General features: G+C 40.1%; 1 protein-coding gene across 1 annotated transcript in view; it reads left to right on the top strand.

Moving 5' to 3' along the window:
• Window positions 1–11: 11 nt before the first annotated feature.
• Window positions 12–15,525, top strand: part of SERPINI1 (serpin family I member 1) — a 79,960-nt gene continuing 64,446 nt past the window's right edge. The window contains exon 1 of the mRNA XM_077826748.1: window positions 12–154. The gene's annotated coding sequence lies outside the window, so the exon portion shown is untranslated. The remainder of the gene's footprint in view (window positions 155–15,525) is intronic.

The following is a 15,525-nucleotide window of genomic DNA, read 5'->3' as shown; positions in this document are numbered from 1 at the left end:
AGGCGTGAGAGTATGCCGGCGTCGGCGAACGCTTCAGAAACGATTCCTGAGGCGGTCTCTGTGCTCGCGGCTGCTCCGGCCCCGGGAGTAGCCCCAGTCCAGCGGAGCTGCGGCGGGGGGCGTCCGCATCGGCTGTAGGAGCGCTCCAAGGGAGGTAAGCGCACGCAGGTACCTCGCGGTGCGGGCAGCCTGGGTGCGTGGGGGGGCTCCCCGCCCTAGGAAATCATTTGGTAGCTGCCCCCCGCCCTGTTTCATGCGTGGCAGAGGTTTGCATGTCAGTGGACTTGGCAGTCATTGTTTGGGATCCGTTCGAAAGTCTCCCTCTGACTGTTGCTGCACCTCTATATATTGCCATGCGTGTGAGTCGTTTAAACCTAGCTCACTTCTCAGTTATTGAGAAACCTCCCTCAGTTTCGTGGAGCCCCAAACCCCGTGAAATAAATCCCTGAATCTGGGTATGGGTGTGACCTAGTGCAGTGGTAAGTTTGTCCCCACCCCAGCCCACCCATTGCATTTTTTAATCTTCTATTTTATTACAATGTTGTTTCTCTCCACGCCCCAGTGTTTGTTTTGACAGAGGATATTTCCACACCCGTTATAGATTTGTAAATCTGAGTCCTGGCTTTGTTGTACTTGCCTCACGACTCTGTCAATGACTCGCTGTAAACTGGGACCAACATCTGGTGTTGATGCAATTCAGGGTGTGTTAGCTTTGCTGGAGAAAATAATATTGAGAACTCTGAAGATTTAAGAAGTTCTTAAAACTGAAAAATAATTCAAAAAATTTAATTACAAGTCTTTCAGTTTTAAGTTAATTCAGAATGAGTGTAGAAGTAGGGTATTTAAAACAGGTAGCTATTTGTGTGTGTATATATATGTGTGTGTGTATATCTGCATGTGTATATATGTATCGGTGGGTGGGTGCATGTGTATATATAACTCGTAAGTGTCCCCTATTTGGAGAAAAACTTTTTCAATTTGAACATATTTTAAAGTGCCTTTCTCTTTACAACATAAAATTTTTGCATTGTGTGGCTCACTAAACATGCAACACACCAAATTTGAAATCTCCCTCACTCAAAGTCTCACACACATCTTGACACCTCAGTAAAATGAATAGCAATCTCTGGCAGTGTATATTTACCAGCCTTCTAATACAATAATTATCCCAAGGTTTAAAAAAAATGCAAAAACTAAGTTTTATTTCTAACCCCTTTTATTAAGAATAAAAATGAAGATACTAGAATAATAAATAATGATGATGATGATTATGTAAAGCACTTCGAAATCTTTAAATGAACAGTTCTGTAAAGGTCAAAATAGTATCACTGTTTTAAGTCCTTGCATTTCCCTGTTTAAACAATGGTAACATATGTTAGTTGCTAAGAGCAACTGTTATAGAAAAGCTTTAGAACTTTAATTAGCATATGAAAAAAAGAAATGCGTTCTTAAAAATTTTAAAAAATCAGGTTTCTTAAATTTGTTAGCTCATGTAAAAAGAGGGTTTTTTTAAGAATACTGTATAGTGTGATAAAGATGTAAACACTTCATATAACAGGAGATGTGTAGGAAGAGTGCCAGCAACTGACTGAATAGGTAAATGACAGTTAAACCTATCAACCATTGGTTATAATTTCTGGTAACAAAAAGGGACTGTCTGTGGAAAGCCATGCATACATTTGAGGCTCCTAGCTTTGCAGTGTGGGAACAGAGATCTCAAATATTTGGGACAGCAACACACCATGAAACCATCCATCACCTGTTAGGTCCCGATAGCTTAATGCATAAAGAAAGCCAGAATACCCAAGATGACATCTGAATGTTATGCTTCATTTCAAAACAAACAAACAATATTCCCCTCATTCTACCCTGCTTTTTATTATTTTTAATCTATCTTTGTGCAATCCATCGAACACCAACTCATGCACATCCCTCTCTATTGGTGGGGTAGATCTAGAATTTGTGTAGTGTACAAAAATATTAATATCATTAATAGCTTTTAACTTTGTTTGGCGTCCCAAATATTTTTGTTTTAATAATTGTAGGCTTATGTCTGTAAGTCCTATGGAAAATGAAACTACTGCTTGGGACAGGGTTTTTTTGTTTGTTTGTTTTTTTTTGGCTTTTGAAAAGTCCATAAAATAAATCAAGAGGTGGATGGGGGTGTGAGACTCTCTCTCTCTCTCTCTCTCTCTCTCTCTCTCTCTCATATGAGCGCATGCACAAGGAAATTAAACTAAGTATGTTTTTAAATGAAGCTGTGTAGTAATGCACACTCTCTTTTGTTTAAAAATTCATAGAACAGAATATTCTGTTAAATATCTGGTTCTCTTCCCTCAAATTATTTAACCACAGAATTGACTTTCCAAAACAAGAGTCTATAGTCAGAGAGTAATACGTTTTCCATTCTCTTATCGCTTCCTGGTTTTTTCAAAACTGCTGTCTGTTGTGGTTTTGTGGAGAATGAGGGGGAGTTGGGAGCTTTTTGAAAACCAACTATAGATGATTGCCTTGTTATAAAGCAAGTCCTATGATCTCTTTAGGCCGCTTTTATAATATAGGCCAGTGGTTCTCAAACTGTGGGTTGGGACCCCAAAGTGGGTCGTGACCCTGTTTTAATGGGGGCCAAAGCCAGAGAGCTTCAGCCCTGGGCAGCAGAGCTTAGGTTACAGCCCCCGCTGCCTGGAACAATGGGCCGAGCCTCCCCACCTGGGGTGGTGGGCTCAGGCGGGCTCAGTCTTTCATCCCCCTTCCTGGGGTTGTGTAGTACTTTTTGTTGTCAGAAAGGGGTCACGGTGCAATGAAGTTTGAGAACCCTGGTATAGGTCATAGATAGTCAGACATGTAACAGCACTAAGTGGTTTTGCCTAAGGCACAGCTATTTCCACTATTTCTTTCCAACATGGGCGGGGACCGGGGGGGAGGATTATAGATAAATGGTTGAACAAGCTACATTCAGATTGGCCTCAGGTGAGTGAGTGACAGCCATATGATTAAAGCCCTGCAAATCTGTGAATATCCGCTTTATCTCTGCAGAACATTTTTGCTGATTGTGCATGGATACAGATCCAAATTTTATATCAAGAGCCCCGCAAATCTGCAGCTATCAGTCAGCTTTACATCCATGGATTGCGAATCCTATGTGGATACAAATTTTGTATCCACGCAGGGTTCTACATATGATTTCCCTCCCCCACTTCACCTTACTCCGTGGGGGAAATATGGAGACAAAATATGGTGTCTTTACCTCACCTTGCCAATGTAGAAAATATTCCTACCAGCGACCTCTAAAGGATATTTTAGTCATGATGAAAAGTTTAAAAGCTCAGTAAACTGCAAATGAGAGTTCAGCAAGTATCATTAATGTTAAAACGGTAATTTTTTTACTCTTTTAATCTTAATGACAATAGCTAAAATGAAAATGATGTGAGGAAAATCAGGCTTACAAAACAATCTCAAGATGCAGTAAAAATATTGCTTTAAAAAAATCCTACCAAAAACATTTACGTGAAGATTTGGGTAAAGTCACAAATCTCCATGTAAAATAAGGGTGGTGGTAGTGAGGGGATTACTTAAAAACTGATTCTCCTATCACTCTGAATTAAATCAGAAATATTTCCCTTGAAGTCAGTGGAGGTACACTGACAAAGGAGAGGAAAATAGAGTTATTCATAAAAAGAAAAGGAGTACTTGTGGCACCTTAGAGACTAACCAATTTATTTGAGCATAAGCTGTAGCTCACGAAAACTTATGCTCAAATAAATTGGTTAGTCTCTAAGGTGCCACAAGTACTCCTTTTTTCTTTTTGTGAATACAGACTAACATGGCTGCTACTCTGAAACCTAGAGTTATTAATGTTGACAGTATCTTTTCTGGTTAATCTGGATATTTAAGGTTTCGATATTTAAGATCTGCCCTTTATCACAACTAAGTAGCTAAGTATATCAAGAGCACGGTCTTGGAATGTTTTATGTAACTGTGGGAGAAGGACAGGAAACCTCAATTTTTTTATATAAACAGTGGTTTAAGGGATATGGTATGTTTTGTATCCTACCTTGTACTTTTGAGCTTAATTCTAAACTGATGTTCATAACTGAGTCTTTGATCATCTAAGGAAATATCTTTGAGTGTGCATTATCAATTTAAAGAGAAGATAGATATCCAGGTTTTTTAAATACATTTATGTAAACTATTATCAAGGATGAAATCAGATCAATTTCATATAGATTTTTAACTTGTATCAGTAAGGGAAAGGCTTGTTTGTGTAATTGTTGAGCGATAATGAAGGAGGGAATGTTTTCCTCTCCTGCGGGAACAGTGGTTAAAGCGGATGTTTTAGTCATAGAAATTTTGGCTAAATGTGTCGTGCATTCCCATTTATATACTTTTATGGGTATGCTAGTTCTGAATTATAATCTGGGGGTGTATTTCAAAGGTCTTTGCAATTTTTGAGTGCCTCACACACAGGTAGGTAAGTATATATTGTCTGCAGTACTACACAGGGCAGGTAAGTGACTTGTCTCGGGTGACACAGAAAATCTGGCAGAGGTAGGCCATCCATCCTTTATGTAAACCTTATCTCTTGAGGTTAAGCCTGTTTCATCCTGTGGTCCATTTTAATATATGTGAGTAAATCATTCACTTTTCATATATGGGGAATACCTGGTAATGCACAAGTGGTATATTTTCCAGCCCCATTTACTCACAGTAGATCCCATGTCCCTTCTTGGTCCAATGACTATAGTCAAAATACTACATAGTGAGAGTATTATTTTCATAGAGCAACCTCTTAGCTGCAGGAATTCTGACTTTGATGTCAGCTCTTGCATGAAAGTGGCTGTATAGCGCCTCCTTTGAAGTGTTGAGCCTCTTCACTTTCTGTTGGAGACCATCACTCTTCAGGGTTGGGCCGTCTTACTGCATATCTCAGGTACAACTAAACCTATGGCTACTCATTATAGCATTGTGCTAGTGATTTTGTTATTGAGAAGGCACTTATAGTAAGCCTTTATTTACAGGCCCTTAATAGCTCATTGAAAATTACCTAAATGTCTTCTGCTTATTTTTAGCCAAAGCTGAATTTTATTTTGGGGGCTAGAGGTAGCTTGCCAATATTCTATTTAGCCACTTCTGATTGATCCTGATGTGGAAACTGTTACCCTTAGCTTTTCAAACATTTTGTTCACACGTGAATAAAGTGTCAAGTTAAAATTTCAAATTTGCTAGGGAATTACTCCTCACCGGCAAAGAAATGTGTCTGGCATATTTGAAAAACTTGCTGTAGAAAAGAGCATTTGATAATCCATGTATTTCATAGGCGACATACTTTGTTCCATTAACTTTGTAACAGCACACTTATGGGTGAAATGCACTTTGTGCATGACCTTGTACAGTTTCTCCTCAAGGTGCAGAGCCCATGCTTAAGAGCTTACCAAAAACAGATGCCTAAATATGGACTTAGAGCCTAACATTAGGCACCTGTTTTTTAAAATCTTGCCTTAAATATTCACACACCTGTACTGGTATCTGGTACTTTGCATATCCAAATAAACTCAGCAGAACTTATACACTACAAATTATCGTATTTTATATATGTGTAAATAATATAATTTTTGTTTGTGTATCTGGTTGCATATGTATATGCCTGTCATCAGCAGTGATCAGTGGTGACTCTTTAACTTTTCTTTATATGAAAAACGGAAAATGTAAAAAAACTTTAATGAAACGTTGTTATATCTGAGAATTCTTGTATTACTTTACATCAGGGGCGGGCAAACTTTTTGGCCTGAGGGCCACATCGGATTTCCGAAATTGTACAGAGGGCCGGTTAGGGGAGGTTGAGCCTCCCCAAACAGCCTGGCGTGGCCTGGCCCGGCCCCCATCCAACCCCCCTCCCTGTTCCCTGACAGCACCCCCCCACACACTCCCTGTCTCCTCACAGTCCCTAGAACGGCCCCCGACTGCCCCCTGCCAGCCCGTCCAACCCCCCCCCCCCGTCTTGACTTCTCCCCCGACCGCTGCCCCCATTCAACCCCCCTGTTCCCTGCCCTCTGACCGCCCTGACCCCTATCCACATCACCACCCCCTGACCACCACTACAAACTCCCCTGTCCTCTGTCCAGCTGCACCTGCTCCCTATCCCCTTACCGCGCTGCCTGGAGCACCGGTGGCTGGCGGCCCTACAGCCGCACCACCCAGAGCACCAGGATAAGCAGCCACGGCTCTGCAGCCCCACTGCCCAGAGCATTGCGCTGGCGGCGAGGTGAGCTGATAGCCTCCTGGGCCAGGAGCTCAAGGGCTGGGCAGGAGGGTCCAGCGGGCCGTAGTTTGCCCACCTCTGCTTTACATAGTGAAAGCAATACTAAACAGCCACCTCTTTCCTGGAACACTGCACAGTGCCTCCTATGCACGGTATGAGCGAGGGGTCCTGTGGAAAAAGTAGTATGTGATCATGTAGTTAAAGATTGTATCGTACTGCATGCGCTCAAGAGGACAGAATTAAGGTACCATAGGGGAACTTAATTTTAGCACTTCCTAACTCTTGAGTGCTTGACTTTGCGACCTTAACACATTTCTTTCAACATAGCTTTTTGTTTGTTTAAGTAACTTCCTAGGTATTTAAAAAAACAAACAAAACAAATTTATGTTCAACTGTTGTTGCTTGGACTCCTATAGTAATGCCAGCAGTAAAAACTGCAAAGTATTAGGCCCAGTGAAAAGGAAATGACACACATGAAATGGCAGAGATAACAGAGCAAGTTGCATTAAGGAGTTTATTTAGCTCCTTCTATACTGTGTGTGTGTGTGTGTGTGTGTGTGTGTGTGTGTGTGTGCGTGCGCGCGTGCACATATGCACGTTACAGTTATCACAGACAAGGTGTGGAGACAGTTATGTAGATTTTTTTGGGATGGAGGTGTCCATAAAGAATCTCTCGAGCATTAACCATATACAGCAATGCAAGTGGGTTGGATTACAATACCTGTAGGAAATTTATGTTATGGTGTCTGACTCAGATAACACTTTTTTTTTTTTTTGGGGGGGGGGGGGGCGGAGAGATCATATCAGCTATAAATCCAGATAAGAAGACAGCCCATACAACTTGTCCTCCAATGATTTTATTCAGCGGTGCTTAAAACCGTAAAGCTACATTACATTGCAGTGCTTCAAAAGCAAAAGCGTCATTCTGCTTTTGGTGGATTGGAGTGAAAGTGTCTCTCTCACTCACTCACACACACACTTATATTATACTCCACATCCTGTCACTCATTTCATCACAGACAAAATCAAAGTAGAGCCACTTGTACCAAAAATTGTCTTGTCATTCAGTGCTGAACAATACCCAGTCATGGTACTTGACAGAGTGGCCATTCCTGTCATCGCAGGGCTCTAAAATAGCTATATTCTCTGTTTTCAAAATGCTCTTGGAATGATTCTTCACTATCAGACTTATGCAAGTATGTATGATGACCACCTTTGTGAAGTAATTAAAATTTCAAGTGTCATGTCATATGTCCATAGATATTTATTTCATAAATTTATATGAATAAATGAATATAGCTGCAAACTGAATTTAAGATTTCCATTTTGATGCTCTTGATCTGTATCGATCATTGCAAGATTGCAAAGCGGTCAGACAGATTCTCTTTCAAAGGGCGGGGGGGAAATGTTAATGCATTAAATACAACATATATATTTTTTTGTCAAAAGGTTACTGACCTACTATATTCTATTTTTAAGACAAATTCTCTCCAAAGGAATGGTATTCTATGTTGATTAGAATTCAAGCTCGAAGAAAGGTAAACAATATAGCCATATTTTAGTTTTTTATGCAAATACTAAAATGCTAGCTAAAACTAACTTGGGGAGAGAGAGAGAAATACAGGTCTGTTGTGGTGCTGTACTTTACTCATGCAGTTGTTCATTTAAATGTAATAGTTATGCTTTCACTGAACAAGAGCCTAATAGTATAAAGTGCTAAGAATTCCCTGTGAGTTGCTGACATCTCTCAACTCTTCATGAACTTGATAAACACAAAGGGCACTCAGTTCCTTCCAGGAAGATCTTGGCACTTAAACAGACTGGACCGCAAATACTCACAATACAGTCCCATATGTGAAGTAGGGTTCCTTAGATATAAAACTGTGAATTCTCCCTCACTGGGTTTAATCTTGACAAGAATGCTTGAGAGGGACTTCAGTTTCCTTAACCCTTCCACATTATCCCCTTTCCTTCCATGGATTTAATCCATGTACACAACTTTTGCCGTATTTGACAGGAAAACATTTAAACTCCCATTGACTTGCCATTAAATGGACTTAGAGTTGTTTTGCTTCAGCAACCTTGACAAAGGGAACTGAAATCATCATGGTGCATTGGCTTGTGCACCACCACTTCATAACAATTTAAGAGCAGCTATACTGGGACAGACCAAAGGTCCATCTAGCCCAGTATCCTGTCTTCCGACAGTGGCCAATACCAGGTGCCCCAGAGGGAATGAACAGAGCAGGTAATCATCAAGTGATCCATCCCCTGTCGCCCCTTCCCGGTTTCTGGCCAACAGAGGCTATGGACACCATCCCTGCTCATCCTGGTTAATAGCCATTGATGGACCTATCCTCCATGAACTTATCTAGTTCTTTTTTGAACCCTGTTACAGTCTTGGCCTTCACAACATCCTCCGGGAAAGAGCTCCACATACTGACTCTGCGTTGTGTGAAGAAATACTTCCTTTTGTTTGTTTTACACCTGCTGCCTATTAACTTCATTTGGTGACCTCTAGTTCTTGTATTATGAGAAGGAGTAAATAACACTTCCTTATTTACTTTCTCCACACCAGGCATGATTTTATAGACCTCAATCATATTCCCCTTAGTTGTCTCTTTTCCAAGCTGAATAGTCCCAGTCTTATTAATCTCTCCTCATACGGAAGCCGTTCCATACCCCTAAACATATTTGTTGCCCTTTTCTGAACCTTTTCTAATTCCAATATATCTTTTTCTTTTTTTTGAGATGGGGCGACCACATCTGCACGCAGTATTCAAGATGTGGGTGTACAATGGTATTTTCTGTCTTATTATCTATCCCTTTCTTAATTCTGTTCCCTTTTTTGACTGCCACTGCACATTGAATAGAAGTTTTCAGAGAACTATCCACAATGACTCCAAGATCTTTCTTGAGTGGTAACAGCTAATTTAGACCCCATCATTTTGTTGGATCATATTAAAGAAGTTCTGTATTAAAATCACAAATGAGTTTGATTCCCCAGAGTTTAAATTCCAGGGTATTACTAATTAAGAGGTCTCTTGGTTTTTGGTACTGTTTCTCTACCTCTATGTGTGAAACTTGCAAGCTGCTAATTGTGTTAGTACATTCTAAGACAGTCTATTCTCAAAGCAATTCACAGAGAGAGAGACTCAAAGCAATACTCTAACAACAGAAACAGCACCCAGAGACTCCCCACCCTTTTGTTGTATTAACAATTGTGATTAAAATAGAGATAGAGGATGTATGTGGATGGATGCTTGGTGTGGATAATAACTGAATGATCAGGGAGGTGCCAGCCTAAGAATCCAGTGTCCATCAGCTGAAGAAGGCATCAAGTGGAAATAACCAGAGGACCCCCCGGAGGGCAGACTGGAATCCACCCAACAGCCTCAAGAATGGGAGAACCAAAGAACAAGATAACATCTTGGAGCCGTCAGGAATGTGCTATCTGCTGATGAAGCAATTCCCATAGACTGGCATAGGAAGAAATTCCTATAAAAATAGACTCTAAAAAGTGATAAATTTGGGGTCTGATTCTGCAAACCAACTTCCAGGAGCATCAGATGAGCATCTGACAAGGCCCTGCTCCCTCCTCATGTTCAGGCCACCTGGCCAGTGGCTTGGCATGAGCAACTCTAAGGCTGGTAACTATGATAACAACCTTGCAGAACTTGTGTGTGTGTGTATGTTAATAAATATGAGATTGAATGGAATGTTATAACTATAACTAACTGCTTACTATGATTCTTTCTGTATTCACAGTAAATGTGGTATTTTGCCTTTTTCCCTTTAATAAGATCCTGCTGGTTTTTATTTTATTGGTACAACAATTTTATCTGTATAGTTGGGATTATGTTTTCCAATATGCATTACTTTTCATTTATCAAAATTGTATCTCCCTGTAGTTTATTTCCCTTTATTGTTCTGTATTCATCAATGCAAGATGACTTAAGCTGCCTTAGTAGTAATTAACTTGCTCCCCACGTTTGCCCAGGAGAGTCAAATCCTGGCACTTGTACTCATGTGGTGTAGAACCCAGTTCCATAAGTAAGTACCATTGGAAGCAAGGAGTGAGGTAATCTTTCATGTAAGAAAAGCAGAATTTGGCCCTTCATCTTTGCACCAGTTCTTTGTTTACTATTTCTTCACTGAACATGGCCGCCTTTAAGTCTAAGGGTGATTTAGATACATTTATCTGAAGATGCCCAGGATGAATTGCTTGCTGTCTCACAGTTCCCAAAGGCGTCTACACATCTGCCACATTTCTCAGCACAACAGCAAAAATTGCATCTTCAAACAACATCCGTTTCCATGTCTGAAGATTTTATGGTGATGCTTCCTACCCCAGTTTATCCAGTGAAGACTTTAGTTGTATTTTTATATATCTAACTACAACTTATATATTTTTAACTGGCTTAATAGATCTATTCTTCTAGAGTGCTTTTCCCCCTCTGTCCACATTAAAGCAGTTATTGGAGCATTTAATTGTTGTGTACTTCACATAGCAATTTAAGATCACTGAAGCAGTTCATATATTTTCTTTTCCGCAGACATATTCAGTCTTCCAGATAAAAGCACCCTCTCTTAGTCCTTCTACTATTTATAAATATTAATCAATCAAAACCCAAGGCAGGCTGATCAACTTACTATAATAGCAAATCTTCAACATGAGATCACTTTGTTCTAAATGAGATTCATAGTAGTCTACCAAAATGATCAGCTACATATAAAACCAAGATATTCTTTGCTATCCGCCTGAGAATTCCTGTGATAGATGACGTAGAAAAATCCCAGTTCACTTTACTGTACATATAGTAGTTTATTGTCGTCTTACTTTCTGATTCATTCAAAAGGTAAGAGTGGGGAAAACATCAAAGTTTGCCAAGTGGACAAGGAGGAAAAAATCAATGGGAGTAAGAGGCTTCTAAGGAGATCTTACAAACAATAAATAGAAATACAGTGAAGGAAAATAAACTGCTGGGAGATACTCTTTAAAAGCAGATTGTAGCTAGAGCTGGATGAAATTTTGTGCACAAAACTTTCTCTTTTTGCCAAAAATAAAAGGAGATTTGGGTTGACCGAAATATTTTGCAAATTCATGTTGAACTCAACAAATTTTATGCTTTTTTTTAAAGGTCAAAACGTTTGTTTTTCAAAAAGTCAAAACAAACCACTTAACTATTGTGATTCAAAATGTCTGTTTCAAAATTTACTTAATTTTTATATAAACGTATAAAAATAAAAGGTTGTTTTAAAGCTCAGAACTAATCACTTCATTTTGGGTTGAATTAAATATTTTTGTTTGACCCAAAGTGATTTTTTTGTTTTTGTTTGCTGGCCTTGGCTGCCTGACCCCCACCCCCCAAAAAAAAACAAAAATACAAAACAATCCAGTTGTTCACAGAGCTCTAATTGTGTAATTAGCTTATACTGGCTTTCAAAGCCCTGAATAGTGTAATAATCACTGACAGAAAACTTCATTAACGCAGTTAAGGTTGCCTGGTGGTGTCTTGTGCCCTTCCAGAAAGTGAGTTCAGTGAAACTCAAACTTCAGAAAACAAGGAAATTCAGAGTCAAAGGACGTACTAATGCAACCTTAACTCTACCCTTCTGGAGCTGGCAATAACCAATGGTAATTATCTTCATGCACTTCAGCTATGTTAGGTGTAGCTGTACTGAACGGTGCAGAGATCAGTTGGGGCTACTTGGCAGAGTTGAGATTGTGATATCAGGTCTAGGGTCCTTGGAGAAGGAGGGTTTGAGCTCCATGGAGGTGTGAGATCAAAGGAAAGAAATGCATGTGTACCCTGAGGGATCCAGTATGCCTCCTCTCAGTGCTGAGTTCTGTAGGTTTTCAGTAATGGGACATGCGGGCAGCGGGGAAGTCTTCTTGGTATGGGGATTGGAGGCTTGAGATGGGATATGAGAGTGGTCTTTGGCTTTAGTGATAGGTATGTGAAAGTCTAGTGTGTTAGATGGAATCCTGGGGCAAAGGGGCTGTGACCGGGGGTAAAGGAATTGTAAAACCTATCAGGTGTAGTATTTTTTTTCCTGTGAAGTAGGCTGAAGTTTGAGTGTAGAACAGGTGCAGATAGCTTCTGTTCAGTACAGAACAGCTCACCTAAATACAAGTTCTGCCTTAGCAAAGAGAGGGTGTTAGAACTTGTGCTGCTGTAGGGTTGCCAGGCATCCAGTCTTCGACCTGAACACCTGGTCAAAAAGGGCTCCTGGCAGCTCCAGTCAGCACCAGCACAGCACAGCTGACCGGACCATTAAAAGTCCAGCTGGCCCCAGCTGGTTCCTCGGTGCAAGGGTGGGCAGGAGGGCTCCGCATGTTGCCCCTGTTCGCAGCACAGGCACCACCCCAAGTGCCAACTCCACAGCTCCAGGCCAAAGGGGGCTGCGGGAAGTGGCGCGGGCTGAGGGATGTGCTGGCCGCCAGGGGGCTTGTGCTGGCCGCCAGGGGGCTTACCCTGGCGGGCCTCATGCCAAAGGTTGCTGATCCCTGATTTAGAATCTTGTAAAGTGTATGAGTAGTTTACATTTTTCCGTCCAGTGTTCAGAACTTTGCATTTAACGACATTGAACTTCATTTAGTACCATGCTGTCCATTCATCTAGCATGTTTAGGTGTTTCTGAAATTCCTTAGACTCCTTTGTGGTCCCAAATAACCTGTATAGCTTTGTGTCATCTGCTAATTTTGCTTCTTGTCTACTTACCTCCCCATTTTCCATCATTTAATAATTACATTTTATATATAGTATATATGTTTGTGTGTATAATACTGGATCAACTACAGAACCTTGAGGCACCCCACTTTTACCTTCTGCCATGATGAAAATTGACCATTTAATTCTGCTTTTAGTTGTTTTTCTCCTGACCTAGATGACACGAAGGGACTGTTTGCACATGTCGGGGCCGGGGATGGGGGGGATCATATTACATGGCAGACACTTTTCTCTTGGTTGTAATGTTATCCACTGTTGATCAGCCTGTGAAGATAGGCCCTGAAACTGGAGGATCTACTAGCAAAGTATTCTGCAGTAAATTAGGCCAGGTCTACACTATAAACGTACATCAGTATAAGTGTGCCACTTAGGGTTGCCAAATAACCCCCGGTGTAGGCAGTGCTACATCAATGGGAGCCTTCTCCTGTCGACATAGCTACTGCCTCTCGCGGGGGTGGAATAACTGCGCTGCCAGTGGAAGCTCTCCCATCATCATATTAGCATCTTCATTTTGCTACTGCAGCTTTTCAAGCGTAGATCTGCCCTTTACAGAAAACTAGCCCATAGATTTACAGTGTTAGGAAACATATGGTGATGCATCTAGTGAAAGTTAATAAGAAAATAAATTGAACTGTAGCTGGTATCTTATTCAAGAAAACAAAGGCAGCAGGAGACTTTAGGGTAGTTATGAGTATAATAACTTCAAAAGGGAGTGAGGGCCCACAGAGTGGCCTCAGTGTTTGGTACCTATGTGTGGCAGGGGAAAAGCAAACAAGCAAATAGGCATCTTGGTTTCAGGGATCATTTCAGGCTCCAGCATTGCCCACTAGTAGCACAAAGAAGAAAAATCTAGAGGCTAGAGCCCTGAACTGGGAACCAGAAGACTTGAGTTCAGTTCCTAGCTTAGCTACACACTTTCTTTGTGACCTTGGGGAAGTCATATAATCTACTCTATGCCTGAGTTTCCCCACCTACTTACCTACCTCATAAGGGTGTTGTGAGGATAAAACTCATAAACCATAATTTATTAGATGGCCATAATACTCATCAAATGCAGTGACTTTTTTTCCCCACTCCTCTCCCAGTGGTAATCTACTAGAAACACTATTCATATTAGGTTCTCTCATAAACTATAATAAACTAGTTTTTCTTACCACCAATTTTAAACAAATGTTTTGTAAAACGTTTAGGAACTTTGAGTGTAATGGCTCGAAATAACATTGTTGTACCCAAAATGAAGTAGCTATTACTGAACAACCTAGATTTGTGTCAGTACAAACAACGCTTTCCACAGTTCTGATCAAAATAATACAAAAAGTATCTTTTCGCACCTGTAAATGTAGCAGGAAATGGAGACGCTATAGGAGAACATCAGAACTCCAGAAGGAAATAAACTGTTCTTTTTATTTTTACTTGGAAAATAAGCACAAGAGACTGAAATGTTGGTTGGTTGTTTCGCTCATACAGAAATTCATGGTGTTGAGTGGAATTGAAAAGTCTAAGCAAATTAGCTTGATGTGCTCTGGAAGCAAGAAATTGTTCCATCATTTAAGTTTTTTGTGAAGTTATGGAAACAACATAAGACAGACATGCTCACATGGAATTTAAATCCATTTTTCATGCTTGAGTAGAGTAAGTGTGAAGTCAAGTCACCCAACAAAATGTATATTTCTAAAACAACAATTTAGGGCTGTTTTAGGGAGATCACTTGAGGCAATGTGCTCCTGTTGTAAGAGTCTGTTTCACCTATTTTGGATTATGGAGACCAATGAAGACTTTTTACTCTTAAATTGCTACTAATCGTATTTTTTTTAAAATTTGTCCAGGTTGAAACACTTTATCATCGAAGTTTGACTGTCTCTCAGCTTGCACAAAGCATAATTAAGACCTGTTGCACTCCCCCCACCCCACCCGACCCCACCCCCGCTAGGGTCAAAGTATAATATTCAGCTGGCTGGCATGCATGAATAATCCATCACTGTGAATCATTAACTTACAAGACCAGTTACAGTAATTGTGTCGTCTTGCAAGGTATGAAAATGTTCACGGAAATAATTTATTTCTCTTGCTGGCGCATTTTATAATTCATTTATTTATTTTAGAATGCTTTATGCATTGGGTAGCATTGGGCTGTAAGCTGTGAACCAGCTTTGCTTGAGGTTAAACAGCTGAAAGGGAGCAATTTTATTTAAGTAAACTTCTCCTAACTTTTTCTTTGAATAAAGGAAATAGGTGTTGGAGGGAATAAATACATATCCTACTCTGAAACTGTGTATTTCAAGTTAATTTAACCTCTTCCTCTTTTGGTACATATAATGGATGATGATGCATGTTGCTTTGGTTAGAAATAAAATTAGAAATCATGAATAAGTTTATTAAAAGGCAAAGGTTAATTTGCATATGATAAATATTGTATTTGGAAAATGTATAGCATTAACATAGTACGGTAATAAGCAGTGATATGATCAGTCAGGTACAAAACACTAATACTCAATGTGTGAAAAAAAATTAAACTCATACTGTATTTAGCCT

The sequence above is a fragment of the Eretmochelys imbricata genome, chromosome 9 (assembly GCF_965152235.1).
Source record: "Eretmochelys imbricata isolate rEreImb1 chromosome 9, rEreImb1.hap1, whole genome shotgun sequence".
Taxonomy (NCBI): domain Eukaryota; kingdom Metazoa; phylum Chordata; order Testudines; family Cheloniidae; genus Eretmochelys; species Eretmochelys imbricata.
Note: the sequence above shows the minus strand (reverse complement) of the source record. Positions and strands in the feature narration are given on the sequence as shown.